The sequence below is a fragment of the Neodiprion fabricii genome, unplaced genomic scaffold, assembly GCF_021155785.1.
Source record: "Neodiprion fabricii isolate iyNeoFabr1 unplaced genomic scaffold, iyNeoFabr1.1 ptg000050l, whole genome shotgun sequence".
Lineage (NCBI taxonomy): Eukaryota > Metazoa > Arthropoda > Insecta > Hymenoptera > Diprionidae > Neodiprion > Neodiprion fabricii.
This window is the reverse complement of record NW_025791593.1, coordinates 20001-25000: the sequence shown is the minus strand read 5'-3', so window position 1 is coordinate 25000 and position 5000 is coordinate 20001. Positions and strand designations below refer to the sequence as shown.

Here is a 5000-nt window from a genome sequence, read left to right as displayed (position 1 = left end):
GGGACGTACCCGCCGCCGATTGGTTTTGATCTAATAAAAGCATTCCTTCCATCTCTGGTCGGAACTCTGTTTGCATGTATTAGCTCTAGAATTACCACAGTTATCCAAGTAAATGTGTGTACGATCTAAGAAACCATAACTGATTTAATGAGCCATTCGCGGTTTCACCTTAATTTGGCTTGCACTGAGACATGCATGGCTTAATCTTTGAGACAAGCATATGACTACTGGCAGGATCAACCAGGGAGCTTCGATACAAAATCTCGGCTCGGACGTGCGCCACCCATCGCCGACCGGGTCTCGTAGCCCGGTCGGCCGCGCGTCTACTGTGTGTTTCGGGACTGCACGCAGGCAGCCCCGGTTCCGTGTGCCGCCACCTCGACACTCGGCTTATAAGCGTTCGAACGATCTCCCGTACCCGTCGGCTAGATTGAAAGCGTCTGGGATACGTTGTTATAACGTCTCTGGTCTTTGAGTGTACGCTCGGAAAGAAGCGAGTTGACGCGTGCGTTGGAGCGTTCAGCCTTCCGTGTTTCACGGAGAGCCGAACTTCTTGGTACCGCGTCAAGGGCCATTCGGTCTGAGACACCGACCCGCGGTAATGCAGTGACGATAGATGAAACAACGCGAGTCGCGTAGTTTCTTTGGTACGAGGCACGGAACGGTCCGCGAACGCCCGCTCCTGGTCTACGCCGACGTACGTATCGTGCTCGAGCACGTACCGGTACGGCGTAGCAGGCGGACGACGGGAGACCGGCCCGACCGACTCGCTCCTCTTACTAGTAGGAGCCTGGCCGCTAGGACGTCGGCGCCGGTACGGTGGTAGCACGGTCGGCTTACGGGGCGAAACCTCCGCGGGCTATCGAAAAAATTTTGAACTCCGGGAACTTTGTCGAAATTAACCGAGGCTCATTTGACGATGTTCCGACAGGCTCCCGGCCCGGATCGACTCCGGGACGCCGCGCATCGCCTTTCGGTCGACTCGGACCGAAATTTTTACAAGTCCCGTCGGCCCGTATCGACTCCGGGACGCCGCGCATCGCCTTTCGGTCGACTCGGACCGTAATTTTTACAAGTCCCGTCGGCCCGTATCGACTCCGGGACGCCGCGCATCGCCTTTCGGTCGACTCGGACCGTAATTTTTACAAGTCCCGTCGGCCCGTATCGACTCCGGGACGCCGCGCATCGCCTTTCGGTCGACTCGGACCGAAATTTTTACAAGTCCCGTCGGCCCGTATCGACTCCGGGACGCCGCGCATCGCCTTTCGGTCGACTCGGACCGAAATTTTTACAAGTCCCGTCGGCCCGTATCGACTCCGGGACGCCGCGCATCGCCTTTCGGTCGACTCGGACCGAAATTCTCACAAGTCCCGTCGGCCCGTATCGACTCCGGGACGCCGCGCATCGCCTTTCGGTCGACTCGGACCGAAATTCTTACAAGTCCCGTCGGCCCGTATCGACTCCGGGACGCCGCGCATCGCCTCTCGGTCGACTCGGACCGAAATTTTCACAAGTCCCGTCGGCCCGTATCGACTCCGGGACGCCGCGCATCGCCTTTCGGTCGACTCGGACCGTAATTTTTACAAGTCCCGTCGGCCCGTATCGACTCCGGGACGCCGCGCATCGCCTTTCGGTCGACTCGGACCGTAATTTTTACAAGTCCCGTCGGCCCGTATCGACTCCGGGACGCCGCGCATCGCCTTTCGGTCGACTCGGACCGTAATTTTTACAAGTCCCGTCGGCCCGTATCGACTCCGGGACGCCGCGCATCGCCTTTCGGTCGACTCGGACCGAAATTTTTACAAGTCCCGTCGGCCCGTATCGACTCCGGGACGCCGCGCATCGCCTCTCGGTCGACTCGGACCGAAATTTTCACAAGTCCCGTCGGCCCGTATCGACTCCGGGACGCCGCGCATCGCCTCTCGGTCGACTCGGAACGAAACTTCATCGAGTCCCGTCGGCCCGTATAGACTCCGGGACGCCGCGCATCGCCTTTCGCTCGTCTCGAACCGAAATTTTCACAAGTCCCGTCGGCCCGTATCGACTCCGGGACGCCGCGCATCGCCTCTCGGTCGACTCGGAACGAAATTTTCACAAGTCCCGTCGGCCCGTATCGACTCCGGGACGCCGCGCATCGCCTTTCGCTCGTCTCGAACCGAAATTTTCACAAGTCCCGTCGGCCCGTATAGACTCCGGGACGCCGCGCATCGCCCTTCGCTCGTCTCGAACCGAAATTTTCACAAGTCCCGTCGGCCCGTATCGACTCCGGGACGCCGCGCATCGCCTCTCGGTCGACTCGGAACGAAACTTCATCGAGTCCCGTCGGCCCGTATAGACTCCGGGACGCCGCGCATCGCCTCTCGGTCGACTCGGACCGAAATTTTCACAAGTCCCGTCGGCCCGTATCGACTCCGGGACGCCGCGCATCGCCTCTCGGTCGACTCGGAACGAAACTTCATCGAGTCCCGTCGGCCCGTATAGACTCCGGGACGCCGCGCATCGCCTTTCGCTCGTCTCGAACCGAAATTTTCACAAGTCCCGTCGGCCCGTATCGACTCCGGGACGCCGCGCATCGCCTCTCGGTCGACTCGGAACGAAATTTTCACAAGTCCCGTCGGCCCGTATCGACTCCGGGACGCCGCGCATCGCCTTTCGCTCGTCTCGAACCGAAATTTTCACAAGTCCCGTCGGCCCGTATAGACTCCGGGACGCCGCGCATCGCCCTTCGCTCGTCTCGAACCGAAATTTTCACAAGTCCCGTCGGCCCGTATCGACTCCGGGACGCCGCGCATCGCCTCTCGGTCGACTCGGAACGAAACTTCATCGAGTCCCGTCGGCCCGTATCGACTCCGGGACGCCGCGCATCGCCTCTCGGTCGACTCGGAACGAAACTTCATCGAGTCCCGTCGGCCCGTATAGACTCCGGGACGCCGCGCATCGCCTTTCGCTCGTCTCGGACCGAAATTTTCACAAGTCCCGTCGGCCCGTATCGACTCCGGGACGCCGCGCATCGCCTCTCGGTCGACTCGGAACGAAACTTCATCGATTCCCGTCGGCCCGTATAGACTCCGGGACGCCGCGCATCGCCCTTCGCTCGTCTCGAACCGAAATTTTCACAAGTCCCGTCGGCCCGTATCGACTCCGGGACGCCGCGCATCGCCTCTCGGTCGACTCGGAACGAAACTTCATCGAGTCCCGTCGGCCCGTATAGACTCCGGGACGCCGCGCATCGCCTTTCGCTCGTCTCGGACCGAAATTTTCACAAGTCCCGTCGGCCCGTATCGACTCCGGGACGCCGCGCATCGCCTCTCGGTCGACTCGGAACGAAACTTCATCGATTCCCGTCGGCCCGTATAGACTCCGGGACGCCGCGCATCGCCCTTCGCTCGTCTCGAACCGAAATTTTCACAAGTCCCGTCGGCCCGTATCGACTCCGGGACGCCGCGCATCGCCTTTCGGTCGACTCGGACCGAAATTTTTACAAGTCCCGTCGGCCCGTATCGACTCCGGGACGCCGCGCATCGCCTCTCGGTCGACTCGGACCGAAATTTTCACAAGTCCCGTCGGCCCGTATCGACTCCGGGACGCCGCGCATCGCCTCTCGGTCGACTCGGAACGAAACTTCATCGAGTCCCGTCGGCCCGTATAGACTCCGGGACGCCGCGCATCGCCTTTCGCTCGTCTCGAACCGAAATTTTCACAAGTCCCGTCGGCCCGTATCGACTCCGGGACGCCGCGCATCGCCTCTCGGTCGACTCGGAACGAAATTTTCACAAGTCCCGTCGGCCCGTATCGACTCCGGGACGCCGCGCATCGCCTTTCGCTCGTCTCGAACCGAAATTTTCACAAGTCCCGTCGGCCCGTATAGACTCCGGGACGCCGCGCATCGCCCTTCGCTCGTCTCGAACCGAAATTTTCACAAGTCCCGTCGGCCCGTATCGACTCCGGGACGCCGCGCATCGCCTCTCGGTCGACTCGGAACGAAACTTCATCGAGTCCCGTCGGCCCGTATAGACTCCGGGACGCCGCGCATCGCCTCTCGGTCGACTCGGACCGAAATTTTCACAAGTCCCGTCGGCCCGTATCGACTCCGGGACGCCGCGCATCGCCTCTCGGTCGACTCGGAACGAAACTTCATCGAGTCCCGTCGGCCCGTATAGACTCCGGGACGCCGCGCATCGCCTTTCGCTCGTCTCGAACCGAAATTTTCACAAGTCCCGTCGGCCCGTATCGACTCCGGGACGCCGCGCATCGCCTCTCGGTCGACTCGGAACGAAATTTTCACAAGTCCCGTCGGCCCGTATCGACTCCGGGACGCCGCGCATCGCCTTTCGCTCGTCTCGAACCGAAATTTTCACAAGTCCCGTCGGCCCGTATAGACTCCGGGACGCCGCGCATCGCCCTTCGCTCGTCTCGAACCGAAATTTTCACAAGTCCCGTCGGCCCGTATCGACTCCGGGACGCCGCGCATCGCCTCTCGGTCGACTCGGAACGAAACTTCATCGAGTCCCGTCGGCCCGTATCGACTCCGGGACGCCGCGCATCGCCTCTCGGTCGACTCGGAACGAAACTTCATCGAGTCCCGTCGGCCCGTATAGACTCCGGGACGCCGCGCATCGCCTTTCGCTCGTCTCGGACCGAAATTTTCACAAGTCCCGTCGGCCCGTATCGACTCCGGGACGCCGCGCATCGCCTCTCGGTCGACTCGGAACGAAACTTCATCGATTCCCGTCGGCCCGTATAGACTCCGGGACGCCGCGCATCGCCCTTCGCTCGTCTCGAACCGAAATTTTCACAAGTCCCGTCGGCCCGTATCGACTCCGGGACGCCGCGCATCGCCTCTCGGTCGACTCGGAACGAAACTTCATCGAGTCCCGTCGGCCCGTATAGACTCCGGGACGCCGCGCATCGCCTTTCGCTCGTCTCGGACCGAAATTTTCACAAGTCCCGTCGGCCCGGATCGACTCCGGGACGCCGCGCATCGCCTTTCGGTCGACTCG

General features: G+C 61.7%; 1 non-coding gene across 1 annotated transcript in view; it reads right to left on the bottom strand.

Moving 5' to 3' along the window:
• LOC124187345 overlaps positions 1 to 247 on the bottom strand; it is a 1913-nt gene extending 1666 nt beyond the window's left edge. Inside the window, exon 1 of the ribosomal RNA XR_006871883.1 lies at positions 1 to 247. This exon is cut by the window's left edge and continues 1666 nt beyond it. This is a non-coding gene — a ribosomal RNA (small subunit ribosomal RNA).
• Positions 248 to 5000: the final 4753 nt, after the last annotated feature.